The 14,801-nt window shown below is 37.1% G+C and overlaps 1 protein-coding gene across 1 annotated transcript in view; it reads right to left on the bottom strand.

The window, feature by feature from the left end:
• Window positions 1–14,801, bottom strand: part of nectin3a (nectin cell adhesion molecule 3a) — a 34,603-nt gene that overhangs the window by 13,351 nt on the left and 6,451 nt on the right. The window lies entirely within an intron of this gene.

Raw genomic sequence — 14,801 nt, 5'->3', positions numbered from 1 at the left:
AACCTTTTTATATTATACCGTGAATGAGTTTAAAATGTTATATGCGCTTAAACAGTTCCATCTGTCTAATCTTGCTGACATCACTTACATCAGAAGAACCTTTGAAAGGTCATAACTGAAGTACAGTAGTGGGAGATCCAGTAAGGCAGATAATGAGGGCTCGTGTTTTCCCCAGCCTTAATTACGCCCCATGCGGGAGGCCTTCCTTCTCAACTGCGGCAGACTGAGAGTGCTGTGCCACACAGCCCGTGCTTCACATTCATAATGAGCACCATACAGACCCCCGCGTCACGCTGCGGGACGCTCCGACTGTCCTCTCAGTTAACCGTCTGAGCACCTTGCCAAATAAAAGCCACTGGAACAAGATGAAAAACACCAACAGCCAATTTGGGAGTTCTTTTACTGTTTAATGGGTCTCTTTAATCTGCATCTGTGCCCTTTGCCTGTTTACTTGAACACACCAGAGTTATTTGCTGATACATGTAAACATGATATTCTGGTGAGCTGGCAGTTAACGTTACAATGGCTGAGATTGATTAAAAAAAGATGTTTTGGAAAGAGGAGAACATCAGGAATGAGCGCAATCATACTAATTCGTGAAAGTGAACCACTATTGATGATGTATGATTCGATAAATCTGAGTGTTCTCACTCACTTTCCTGACATGCATAACTGATGACATGCAAGCAGAGAGAATATATCTCGTTTCTGCTTTTGCAGTACATTCGCAGCAGATAGGCACAAGTGCTGACGCTTTGAAACAAAAACAAAAGTTCGAAAACCAAAATATAATAGTGAGATGAGCAACGCTATTTGTACCCAAATAATACAATGTGAACACAATCCAGCAGGGGGAGGGGGAGCAATCGAATTCGGGTTCAGACCAGGCAATCGAACCAAGTGTGAAACCCTTAAATGTTGGCAAAATTCACATTTTCTTCTTAGTAAACACAGCAAAATTGCACAGTTTTTTTGTCCAATTATGTGCCTCTACAACAAATACCTTAAAGGGATAGTTCACTTTGAAATTAAATTTTGGTATGTTTTAGCTTACCTCAAGGGCATCCAAGATGTAGGTGTCTTTGTTTCCACAGTAGTTTCAATTTTGATATTTTTAGGTCAAACCGTTCTTGTCTGTCAGTCATATAATACAGGTCTATGGTCACTATCTGAAAGAGCATGCATAGAGTCCAAATGCAGACTGGTGCATAGATATATACACTAGATGTCGCCTTGGCTACGGCAGTTCATTGGAACGAATGTCTTTAAGGCGACATCTAGTGTATATATCTATGCACCAGTCTGCGTACAAGTCACACACCAGGAAGCGCCCGCGCCCTCAGATCACTTGGACGTGGCTGTGTATAAGAGGTCAAAACGATATAAATACTGTTCGTTTTCTCACACAAACCGCTCGTTTTGTGTCTTAGGCCATCAATGTGTACTTACGATGGGGAATTGTTTTAATTTGGACTCTGTGCATGCTCTTTGAGACAGTGACCACAGACCTGCATTATATGACTGACAGACAAGAACGGTTTGACCTAAAAATATCAAAATTGAAACTACTGCGGAAAAAAAGACACCTACATCTTGGATGCCCTTGAGGTAAGCTAAAACATACCAAAATTTAATTTCAAAGTGAACTATCCCTTTAAGTATATGTATACTTTCATTCAGAAGTTTGGGGTAGGTAAGATTTTTTATTGCAACCTTTTTTTGTAAAAAAGTATTTTATGCTCACCAAAGCTGCATTTAATTAATCGACAATTTAGTAAAAACTGTAACATTGTACAATATTTTTTATCTATTTTAAGAAAAGAACAGTATTTACTTGAAATGTTTTGTAACAATGTAAAAGTCTTTAATGTCACTTAAAGCCGGGTGCACACTGTGCGATTTATAATAGTCCTTCACGATTGTTGCTTGTCAGACTGTATAAACATGATCATCGCTATAATCCATGTCACACTGTAAGATCTCAGTTTTCATTAATGTTAGACTGTAGGACAGTCAAGACGCGTTAAAAACGGACACACAAAAGAAAACTTGTCCGGAGTTTTACATCATCAATCAATGACGCGTTCGGTGATGTGAGCTGCATTACACTCGGGATTGAAATGGTGGCTACAAAGAAACCTCTAATGTTACTTTTGGTCACGACTTGTCTTGAAAAACAAAGACAATTTGACAGTCGTCGTAGGAGAAGTCACACTGCAGGACTGTGAGTCAAATCTTCTGACACTGCCAGAATTAAGGTCAAATTTGATCGCAATGGTCATTAATCGGCTGTCGGTGAACATGTCAAACTAGCGATCAAAGACTTCAGATTTTAGAAAAGGTCGAGGAATCTTTTAGGATTTGCACAAATTTGTCTCAGACGGCCAAATTGTGGCCAAAATCGCACAGTGTGATGAGATGAACTTTTGGTTCTGCATTACTGATGTAATTTTTGTTTGCTTCGTGTAAACAGTGCTTTACAGATAGTTACACTTCCATTCCATGTGCTTCCCTAGTATCCTTGCACGGATATGAAGCAAAAGTTACCACCAGGCTTGTTGAAAGATGAGAAATATCACAAAATTTGATCATTTTAAGAATGAAAGCCAATGGGGTCCGAAACAACATAGGATCTTTTGTGTTCCACAGAAGAGAGAAAGTCATGGAACAATATATAAGGGTGAGTGAATGATGACAGAAGTTTACATTTTGGGCGAACTATCCCTTTAACAGTCAATTCTGGTGAGTAAACAACAGCACACTGCAGCTTAGCCTCATTCAAGAAATCATGGTGTCCTGAAAACAAAACAAATGAACACGTTTCCATCAAGATCACTGGAAAACACAGAAAAATTATAGGTTACAGAATGAGAGCTGTGCAAAACATATTCTGAGAGAAACACAGACCAGTGAAAATAAAAATCTCCTCAGTCATTAAAGCCCACAAATTGCTGCATTTCAGATGGAAAAATTGTTAATCGAGACACTATAAGCTTTCCTCTTACGACGGTTAATGCTGCTTGTACAAATGACTGCTCTAAGAACTATTCATACCATCAAAACACAAGGTAAAACCTATGGTATTTAAAATACATCGAATGGGTATACGAGACCATATCATAAAAAGTGGGTCTATGGAGGCACTAAATAGTGGCTGATATTTTGAAACCTTGGCAGCTGCATACTAGTGGTAAACCTCTGCTATTATATCTTGCCTGTATGGGTGCAGGCTCTCCCTCTGCCTGTTCCCCTACCCACCCTGTAATTGCGAGAATACCACCACACACACACACACACAAACACAAAGACAGACAGGAGAGAGAGAGAGAGATTGAGAGAGAGAGAGAGAGAAAGAGAGTGTGTGTGTGTGTGTGAGAGAGAAAGAGAGAGACAGAGTACACTGCAATCTAGCTGACTGCTTGAATATCAAATTTGCTGAGAGAAGAGGATCACCCATTTCAATTCACACTGGGATCGTTAAAGAGTCATTTACGTCAATCAGCAAACAGAGAGCAGGGTGCTGCACCCGTTTACCTGTAAGACCCAAGGGAGGACTCTTCTGTTAAAGGGATTGTTTACCCAAAAATGAAAAAGCTGTCTTCATTTACTCATTTCAATCATAACTGTTTGACTTTCTTCTGTGGAATATTCGTCCATACAATGAATCAGTGAGGTCCAATGTTGACTATCATTGTACATGACTTTCAAACCTTTCAAAACAGTTTAAACATTCTGTAAAACAACACATTTTGTGTTCCGCAGAAGACAGAAAATTATACAGGTTTGGAACGACAAGAGGGAGAGTAAATGCAGGGCTGGACAATAAGGACAGCCCGAACGTCACTTGAGACAGTTGAAGCAAATGTCACTTGCCCGATTGAGTGCTGCATCACGAAAGTTTATCATTTGCAGGTGTTTTTAAGCCTTGCCAGTTTTGTCTGCGCACACATCCGAAGCGCACGCCCAAAAGCCACTTCTCAGACAGTGTGCGAATTCTGAATTGAGCTCTCTTTTACGTCTTCTTGCACTTGAACGGACATATTCACACAAAATTACCTTAAAAAATGCCGGTCAAGTTTACGAGTATCCTAGCAAGCATATGCTGAATCCGAAATCGCCCCCTTTAGCCTCAAATAGGGCGCTATTTGAAGGGACAGCCATTTGTAGTGGTGTCCGAAACCATAGTGGACGTTATTGAGTGCACTTATTCAATCCCACATTGCACTGCAATAACGAGTGTACAACCGATGTACGTTCTCGATTTTATTCACTCCTTTAAGTGATCAGTATTAGTGGACTAACTTATGGAATAGTGAATGAGGGTTTAGGGAGCGATTTCGGATTCAGCCATAATCTGATATTCCTTAAGTGCACAAAACGCATGTGTAACAGTAGCCTATATTGGATTCATGCAGCTCTTAAAGTGAATGTTAATGTTAATCAAACAAAGAACAAAGAAAAAAATCACTCACTGCTCCTGACTGAATAACTTTTGTAACTTTATTTAATTGAAGACTAAGCAGTGCTATTTTACTTTTTAATTATTCATGCTTTCTATCTGAAAATTACTGTTACTAACATGAAAAGCACTGTTTATTTTATTTGTATATTTGATCTATTGTATTTGTGCTATTGTTCGTAATTTGATTATTTGTTATTATTGTATTACTGACAGTTTACATGTCTTTAACAATACTTAAAATGTATACAAGTTAAGCTAGTAGTTTTTGGTGTCACCTTATTTATTAAGGTTAAGGGTCAAAAACAAGGAAGACAATAACTAGGCCTATTTTATTTATTTATTACTTTGTGGCAAAAAATTGAGCCCAGAAATTATACTTTTTTGTGAACTATCCCTTTAAAGGTACACTACTTGTACCTTTACTTGTAGACTCATCATATGCATTAACAGAGAGAAGTATAGCTCCAGCTAAAATGTTCTTCTGCAAGTTTTGTGGTTTTATTAACCACTAGAGTGCCAAACGTTACATAGTGTAGCTCTAAGTTCCAATGAATAATTAGTACCAGGGATGTGGAAAACTACATAGCTACATTCAGAACTTCAGGAAGCCATTTATAAATAGGGTCAGGAAATTTCACATATAGCATGTCTTTTGTTCAAAAACTCCTGAACACAACAGAATGGAGCGGAAAATAGGGGTCTTGAGACGTACCTAATGGGACAGTCTTAAAAATGCAATGCTAATGGTGCAAGATGCTGAAAAAAACCAAATGTATATAAAGAACAACATTTAAAAAACAGAACAGACTGAATGCACACACAAAACAAATAAATAGACTATAAACTTTTATTACACAAAACAATAGTTAGTAATTTTCTTAAAATTGACTGTGTGCATTTAAAGCACCATCACAATACTACTACTACTATTACTGAAGTGCTTGCCTTGAGTCACAGAATTAATTATTTGAATATATTAATACTGCCAGTTTCAGTTTTCAGATTTATCATATAATTACAGCAGACATACGAGAAATATCCATATCTATACCCATATAGGGGTTCCTGAATACTGTGTTGGACAACGAGGGACCTTCGAGTATGTAGTAGTGTTTCTACAAACCAGAACAAAGACACCCAGGGACAAATAATAATGAAGAGGAAATATTGGGTAAAACCCATTGTCCTGTTCCAGGCTACAAGGTTTCCAGCTATTTAAGTGTCAAACCCTTTCAACAAAATTAACAACAACAAAAAAATGTATGTGAAGTGGGATTCAACTGAAACTGAGACTGCTCAGTAAAGAACACCAAGAGTTTTACCAAGAGTTATAATGAGTAGTTATAATGAATGGAGCTTAAAATTGTGCTCAACTATCAACAAAACTTTAGATCAGGCAAACTTCAGATGTGGTCCGACTTTTGATGTCAGGCTACCACATCAAAACTCAGGTAAGAGCCAGGGGAATTAAAGTTCTTAGGATGCATGGCAACATAATTCTTACTCTTGGTCCCCTTTTTGCTTCAATGGCAACAGCACTCGAGCTGCATGAATGTGTAAAACTTGACGATCATACTTCTAACTGAATACAATTATATTACTTTATCACTGGAAAATCAGAGTCAATTGGCATTTCATATGCAAAGTTTGGGTCTGTTATTGGTTGCCCTGTGCATGTTTGTTGTGTTTAGGGCAGAACAACACACAGTCTGTGCTGTCTCCACTTCACTGCAGTCTGAGCTGTGGGAGCAGCTGTCACCTGTCTACCAGCCAACCCACCACTGACCTCGCAACCCTGCCCTGTCACGTACACACATGCATTCTACAAACAACATCCAATGGTGCTCATCAGGGAGGATAGCGAACACACACTGACAAAAATATCGGCCCGCAGTCGGCTGCGAAAACAACTCCGAAAACCTCCCATCACCACCATGATAAAATGCGTGGCATGCTACACACAGCTTGGACATCCACAAATGGCACATGTTCCACATGTCTAGAATCTCAGAAAAAGATTTGAATTCTGCCCCAAAACCACCCTGATTAAACCAGAATTAAAGGAATATATTGCAGGTTAGGCTCTATCGACATTAACGATGGGAATTAATTATAATAACTCTAACTGTTGAAATATTTGCCTTTTAGACTTATATTTTCTGGCCACAGATGCTGTCAATAATGCCTAAGATGCATTTAAAAAGCTATTTAACTGCTGTCTTATGTTCAGAAACAGTACAACTATAGATGTCGTGCTCTTTCAGTAGAGATGAACAGATGGCCTCAGCGTCAGATACCTGAATCAAGGCCAGCGAGGCAAATTTGTGTTCATTGCATTTGTTGTAAACCTGTAAAATTACATAAATAATGAAACAAAGACTAGGAACAAAGTCTTTGATCTGTCATTCAAGTTATTGAAAGGCAATGTAACCATTTAATGGATACAATTACCAGCGTTCCCTTGCAAGCATGCAAAGTTAGCTTGAGGACACCATAATGTGGAGGGTTGTATCATTACCTCACCACAGGCCTGGCTTAACAATACATAAAAAAACTTCAAAAAGCATCTAGGCCTGGCGAAAGTCATCTGAGGGCCAGCCCAGCTCTGCCAATCAGATTTTAGAAACTCAATAGGAAATGAGAGGTATAGTATGACTGCATTAAATGAAAAAAAAATTGGCAAAGGTAACGAGGAACAAATTGAAAGGTCGCTACACGGAACGGCGAAGATGAGTGAGAACAAGAAGGAAATGAGGGGAAACAAATCAGAAATGAATTAATGAAAGAGATATGCTTGGTCTTTGAAGCTTTCCCTGTGTTTGTTTTTCTCTCTCCTGACATCACTAACTGCTACAAGCTGTTCACGGGGTCCAACTGTATATTCGAGCCCTCCACTATGCATTCCACTTCTCGTCTCACGCGCCAAACGCCCCAGCGTGAACCGAGATGCGAACCCGAACTCAACCTCTTGTGAAACATCTTAACTTGATTTTGGTGTGCAGGAGACTTGTCCCAGAGCCCCTGGTCTTTCTGTCAGGTCACTGGGAGGGAAGAACCGGCTTATGCATCCCCTATTTTCAGATTCTCAAAAAACACCAGGAAACATATGAGGCCAAACTCCTCTCTCGCACGCAACAGCGCACTCAGATTAGAGTTGTTTTTAAGGACCACGGTGATGTGGCAGGACGAGACCAATGAGAGGATTTTAAATGAAGGCTTTGTTAACGCCATAATAGCAGTGGAGAGAGGTGATGAACGTCACCAGAAGTGCACTATAAAAGATATAAGAAACCTTATGAGAAATCAAACTGAGGTAGGGTAGGGTGAGGTTTGACAACAAATCTTGAGTGAATTCATTAAGTCACCCGAATAAAACAAGTAATAAAAACTCAGTGAGTGTTTTAGCGCAATTTTCTGACGTCATGGGATCACAACACTAAGAGATAGTAAATCTTTTTATGTTTTTTTTTTTTTTTGTGTGCGTTCCCGAGATTAGACCTTCCTTAACATAATGCCGAAAACCCAAAGTCTCTAGGTGGTCTGGTTGAGGAGGAGATAGAAGTGCAAGATTGGTGCGCACAGACAGAACAGAAATCATGAGTTAACAATCGCAATTTTGTCCGTAGGAAAATAAAAACTTCAAATATAAATAAATGTAGCATGGACTGCTTTTATGAGGCTTTTGCACTTTTCAAATTTTTCCACATTAAAAAGAAAAAAAAATACAGTTCAATATTGTTATTGTTAACTAAAACTATAAAAAAAAATGTTAATTAAAATAAAGATGAAATAAAAATAAACTATAAATATTCGATGAAAAAAAATTAGAATGGTTGCATTGGCAACTAACTTGATAAAATAGTACTAAAATAGCTAGAATTTTAAAAAATTAAATTAAAAATATAAATATTTATAAATAAAATGAATAAAAATTACAAAAGGACATGACAAAATGACTAAAACTTAAAAATTACAATGAAAATATAAAGGCTAATTCTAAATTAATAAATGATATTGTAGCATATAAACACTAAAATAACACTGATTAAATAATACATATTTGGAACTATATGAAGGTAAAAAAATATGGCAGAAGTGGCTCATTTCCTAGCAGAAAAAAGGGTGACATGAGAAGAACCAACAAATAAAAAAAAAATTGACCACAAAAAAACAAAAACAAAGAAATAGTGGTGGTTAACCGACTCCGAGTCTGTGACTGTCGCTAAAGCTGCTATACTGAATGAGAGACTACATACACTTTTGCCATCAGTCTTTATTAGATGGGAGCTTGAGTGAGAGGACAGAGTGACTTCAATGGAATTGCCTCACCTTTGGTCACATTGCCAATAGTGTAATAAAGAATGTCAGAGGCTAAAGAGACGTGACATGCAACAGCTGTACTTGACATACCAATGGTAATTAGTTGTGCTGTTTTGTGGCCATGTGCTATGGTCATTGAGTTTAGTGAGAGCAACCATTCTGCAAGGGTCTTAATAGCCCAACCACAGTACTCATATACTGCCAAAAAAGAAAGGGAAAGGAGTTATCATAGTTCATCGTGACTACTGTACATGTGTGTGAGATGAATGACTAACTATGACTAATTAATTCATGAATGACTACCTGATTGCTGGACCTATAGACACTACTGTGCAGATTAGAGACAGTACACTCAAGGTTTGTACAAATGTTGAATGCATTAAGGGTGATTATAATGGGTTCCAAAAGGAAATCATAAATATTTAAATCTTTGTGGTTGGATGCCCCAAAGAAAACTCTCTGTCCCAAGAATCAATCTATGAGGGAGTAAAACTACTGACTGACAAAAAAAAAAGCTGAAACTGGTTTTGCTCAGAAACAAAATGTTGACACGCTGTGAAATAAGAATAACTTTAGTCTACTGAACCTGCAGTGCACAATTAAGCTAGTCTTCAAATATTTATGAAATACGCACGCATCCACAATGGTGGTGAACATACAAGTTGGGGCTTGCTAATTAAATGATGGAGCAAAGCTAACTAGTATTGATCATAATATTTTTACATGCATTTTTTAGTACCTCTAATGAAGAATAGCAATAAAGCTTACTAGAAAGTATCTAATTTAGATGGTTTATGACTGCACTTGTGATGTTTTCAACCAGTGTTCCCCAGTCTTGTTCCATGTTTTGCAGTCCCTTGTTATGTTTAATGTTGATTAGTCTCTCCAGGTGTTTCTTATTAGCCACGCCCCCTTGTGATCTTATTAAGCTTGTCAGTTCTCATCATTGCACTATGGTGGTTGTTCCGTTCCCGAGTCTGAATCTGCGTTTGTATTTGTGAAGTTTTGAGTTTATTTACATAAAGACTGCAGCACTTGGATCCTGCCTCCTCCTCTGCTTCAACCAAAACGTAACGGCATTACCCAGAAACCTATATAAACAAAATACTGTATGTCTGCGATAAAATGCCAAGATAAAGCAAAAATTACAGACCTTAATTCACATCCTTTGGGCTTCATTTTGTTGCATTATTGTTAAAACGCTTTGTATTTTTGTCGGAAAGTGAAACAAATATCTATACATATATAAACTTGGGTTACACTTTTTTTAAGGTGTCATTGTTACAGTGTAATTGCAAATTTAAGTACTGAGTAATATAAATGAACAATGTGTACTTACTATAGGGTTTGGGTAGGATTAGGAATTGGTTGAGGGTTAGTTGCATGTAATTTTGCATAATTTACTGTTATTACTATAGTAAGTACATGTAACGTATGTAATAAGGACACTGTAAAAGAAAATCATATTTTGAACCTGAAAAAAAAAAAAAACTTTTTTGACTATCTATAATCTAGGCAATAGGAACTAATCTATACTAAGTTATTTTTTGTACACCTTCTTGGTTAATACATAACCTACACTTTTGACAGAACAAATCGATGTTTCAAGGCCACTTGATGTGTTTATTGACATTTGGTAACATATGTTAATCATATTCTTATTAGTCATAAAACATCTGAAAGCAGATATCTTTACTTCCTTGGAAACAATGCAACAATTCTCAGAGTGCCAAGAAAGCCTCCAACTTAATTCAAATAAAACACAAACATTCTGACAGGCCTCCTTCCTCAGACTGACTCCCTGAACATTTCCTTCTTCCTGAGGAACGCTTCCTCTCACTCTCTATTGCAAGTCTTTTTTTAAGCCTTTAAGGCCAGCACGTAAAGGAAAAAAAGAATCAGTAATGTTTGAGTTAAAGGTGTGTAGTGAACAGCATATTCTAAGGTATTCCAGAGCCCAGTTTTCTGTGGGTATCTCTCTGACGGCAACAACAGTGGAGAAACGTTTTGATTGGACCATTGTGGACTAATGCAAACAAATGTCCAAAACCATCAGATAAGGATGCTAGGACAACTGCCAGACACCTCTGAGAGGGCAAGGAATCCCCTAGTACCAAGCTCGGAAACGGACGGGACTTCTCGATGATTCACAACAGTTTATCTTTCCATAACATTGAAAAACTCGATTATAAAACCCCATTGGAAAATCCCCAATGAACCAGGGGGCGGAGCTTAGACGTAATACCTGCACCACTCTATTACCAGTGGCAGGGCAGCTCATGGATTATAAAATAGAGCAGGCCCACTAATTGTAGCGTCTGGGAATCCTCTCCAAATAAATTTTTTTTTATAAACCATTTCAAAATATATTTTTTGGTCACTTTTAGACAGAAAATGCAAAAATGACACATACAGCAAGACAATATAAATATAATTTCACTCACCTAGCCTAAAATCCAAGCAAAAATCCATCCTTCTGACCTTTTAAATGTCAGCGTTAAAAGAGCACGTTTGGCCATTCAGTGAAGCTGATTTCTGTAGCATATAGGCCTATCTAACGTAGGATTGGTGTCTTCCTTCGTTTTGTAGGAATAATTTGTAGCTTCTGCACGAATAGTATCTTGGTAAATTTGTTGCCGAATATCAAATATTCAATATCTCTACTCTCCATAATGAACTCTTTCCCCGCCAGCATTTTTGAAAAAAGCCAGTGCCAGCATTTTTGATTTTTTCACAAAAGTTTAATGGCCCCCAAAATATTTTGTTGCATGATATCTGAAGATGCAATGTATCAAAAGAAAGAACAGATTTTTATCCTCTGATTTTTATCAACACTTGAATGCGGCTAAATTTTATTAAAAAAAGCGATCAAAACATTGATGGAGTAGATCAACATCAACACCCCCCAAAGCTTGCACAGTCCTGTAGCTCGTCCTCCTGGGTCAACACTTCATTCGGTAATGTTAGGAATTTTTGATTTATATGCTGTTTAATGTTGATGACCGTGTTTGCATCTGCTTACATGTGCTATCACTGTCAGAACCCCCACAGGTGCCACATACTTGGTGGTGGGAAATTCTTCCATACTTGTGTCATTCATACATAGGAGCTGCGTAACAGAGGTTAGAAAAAGGACCACTGCTTTGCTGCCACTGAGTCGTTCCATTCAGGTTTTACCTGGCAGCTGAGACTGTCTTAGTTCCTAAATAAAAGAAAAAGTTTTAAAAAGTGTCATAGTTAAAAAGAAAAATTTGCCTAAATGTTTGTCATGTCCTATTTTCTTAACGTGGCAAAATAATATTGGATCACAGTGCAGTCAACAAAACTGGAACTACTTCATAGCTGTAACATTTATCAACCAATCAGAATCAAGAATTCTGTAGTATAAAAAAATTAAAATGAATACTAAAAGGTGTAAAAGTAATAGAATATTTGGTTTATTTGAGTCTAATAAAATTCAATATTCATACTCTCGGTAACATCACTAAAAGGCAGATCTTTAAATCTCATTGTATCAATCATACCGAGCTAATAAGCCAATTTTAATTTAAGAGTCTGTTTTTGTCAAAGCTGAATTTTCAACAGTCTTCAGTCTTTAATATTAATGATGAAAACAGTTGTGCTGCTTATATTTTTGTATCAACTGTGATACATTGTTTTCAGGATTGTTTGATGAAAAGAAGCTTGAAAAGAACAGTGTTTATTTGAAATAGAAAACTTTTGTAACATAATAAATGTCTTTAAAGTAACTTTTGATCAATTTAATGCATCTTTACAGAATAAAAGTATTAATTTCTTCTTTAAAATAAATATATATATATATATCTTACAGACACCAAAAATTTGAGAAGTTAAATGCAGAAACTTTTACTTTTACTTATGTATGTTTTTTGTGACAGCGAATTGAATAAAATATTGACGGCAACCATAGTTTAGCTTAAATACAGTTGCTCTCATTCTCAATAAGGGTGGAGACTTCTAATTTAGCATCTTCCTGACCCGTAAGACCCTTTTGCAGTTTCTAAAGAGGCACTATTCTCTTTCTTGAGTCAACAACTTTTCTCAGAATACCACTTTGTCCTGAAAATAGATCCCAATTTGAAATCCAAGCTGGAAAATCATTGCAAACGCACTACATTAAGCATCAGGCAGTTCCTCTAGAATTAAAATGAGAGTTTCAAAATGAGGTGACTATGGTATGGAATGTGAGCTGTTAATGAGGCTTCACAGAACAGCACGCTATCCGAACATACAAGGGCTGGGTTTTTGACTTTCTTCCCAAACTCCCTGAGAATTGTTTTCCTTCACTCTCAGTCTCAGTGTTCATGCATACACTAACAGGAAGCAGAGCTCAATTGATAGGGCTATTCCAACTAAATACGTGTTAAAATCCGTTCATTATTTGGATCTGCACGCACAATGATTCAGTTAATGCAACATTACCAGAAATGTCAAAACCCTCTATATGTCCTCCAAAAATGCACTGAAACAAGTCTGCTAGGAGGTGCCAAAAATCAAAGCATGAGATGTTGTTCCTCAAGGCTTTCAGGGGGTTGAAATGTTGCCAACAAAGACACAGAACACTCAAGATGTCACAAAGGGAAGGACACACAAACAAGACTGAATTAAAGAGGAAAGTAATGCAGCAGTTTGGTCAACATGAAACACAATAGGCCTTTCTCTGCACACTCCCCTTTTCTTCTTCACCCTGTCCACAAAATGGCAGACTAGAACACTAATCTGTATTGATAACCAATACCACCCACCTTGAGGGCTTTGTCCTTAAGTTTGTTTGCATGTCAAATTCCATCAATTTAATACCTTCCCCACCTGTGTGACCATTGGCTATAAAGTCAACAAGCAATATTAGCACAGGTGAGAAAGATTCTTCTGCATTATAGAGTCAGTTTGCCCAACAAATCAAGCACTTGGTACACATTTGACAAAGCTTAAAATAAAAAATAAAAACCCCACCATGCTGATTAGCCAACATTTCATGCTGATGATAATGATAATGTAGCAAGAACTATTTTCACTTCCAGCAAGAACCAGGCCAACGACGCTTGTTTTCCATACTTTTATTTTGTGAATTAAAATTCATATTTTTTTTCTGAGTATAAAGATAAAAATGTGAGTGATAAAGAGAAACAAAAATCATGTGGTCCAACCAACAGGCAGATACATATACATAAATAAATATATCATATAAAAATAATGAATGTATTATAAAACAGGTAATGATAGCAGAGACCCTCATGTATGTCAAGGTCAATAGGTATTTTAAAAAATCTAATTATATTTTTCTGATAAGGTCATAAATGTCATAAGTTTGGAGTGCGACTCGTGAAAGACATTATGATATTTGTAAATTAATCATTCATGATGTTTGAAAAATACATTTTATCTTCAAAAAATATATATTTTATAACTTATTATATTTTTTATTTATTATTAAAAATATTAAACATTTAATATTTTAAAAATGGCATGCGTTTTTTTTTTTTAAGTTTCTTTATTGTTGACACTCTTATGTCATTGACCCATATCACATTATCTCAAATGGTGGTATTACAGGACATATCTCTGAAATTTCACTCATGAACCAAAGCTTGTTCCTGTCAGAAGTTCAACAGGAAATCCTTATAAGGCTGCTGAATAATCATTGCAAGTTCTCCAATATAACTGCCCTGTCATACAAAAAGAAAACCATGGACTAGTGCTCTCATGGCAGCATGCGGTCATATTTATGATAGAAATATAATGTAGCAGAACCACCTTCATATATCTGCAGGACTATAAGGACCCTGCGATTACCTCATACATCAATAGCTAAAGAGAACGCCGCTGAGGCCTCATCAACATCACAGCACATGAACTGTGTTCCTGCCCGGTAGCCCTTGTTAAAAACTTCCACAGCGACTAACAATTACAAAGACAGCATGGAAGATCATTGCACATAAAATGCTCTCTTTGTTCCAATGCCCAGACAGAGGGGGCTCTCAGCACTGGGAGAACAGAT

The sequence above is a fragment of the Squalius cephalus genome, assembly GCF_949319135.1.
Source record: "Squalius cephalus genome assembly, chromosome: 11".
Lineage (NCBI taxonomy): Eukaryota > Metazoa > Chordata > Actinopteri > Cypriniformes > Leuciscidae > Squalius > Squalius cephalus.
The sequence above is the reverse complement of the archived record's forward strand: the minus strand, read 5'-3'. Positions and strand labels throughout refer to the sequence as shown.